This window comes from Penaeus monodon, chromosome 22 (assembly GCF_015228065.2).
Source record: "Penaeus monodon isolate SGIC_2016 chromosome 22, NSTDA_Pmon_1, whole genome shotgun sequence".
NCBI classification, from domain to species: domain Eukaryota; kingdom Metazoa; phylum Arthropoda; class Malacostraca; order Decapoda; family Penaeidae; genus Penaeus; species Penaeus monodon.
The window spans coordinates 4391264-4391471 of record NC_051407.1 but is presented as its reverse complement, the minus strand read 5'-3'; the positions used below and the strand labels follow the sequence as shown (position 1 = coordinate 4391471).

Below are 208 nucleotides of genomic sequence, written 5' to 3'. Positions count from 1 at the left end.
TTTGTTCGCCGATGTGCACATAACACAAACACATGATTATGTGTCCATTCACATTCACACAAATAACCTAGGACTGTGTGTATTTCCGGCATTTATTAAGATGTATATACTATATAAAAAAAATCCGAGTGATCGCATGGGAATAACCACAGTATATCCAGTCATTCGTGAAGCAAAAATATGTCACGGTAGCAACATTTGTGCAGGA

General features: G+C 37.0%; 1 protein-coding gene across 1 annotated transcript in view; it reads right to left on the bottom strand.

Moving 5' to 3' along the window:
* The window catches only part of LOC119586835 (rap guanine nucleotide exchange factor-like), a 75990-nt gene that overhangs the window by 45735 nt on the left and 30047 nt on the right, over window positions 1-208 (bottom strand). The gene's annotated exons all lie outside the window — the stretch shown is intronic.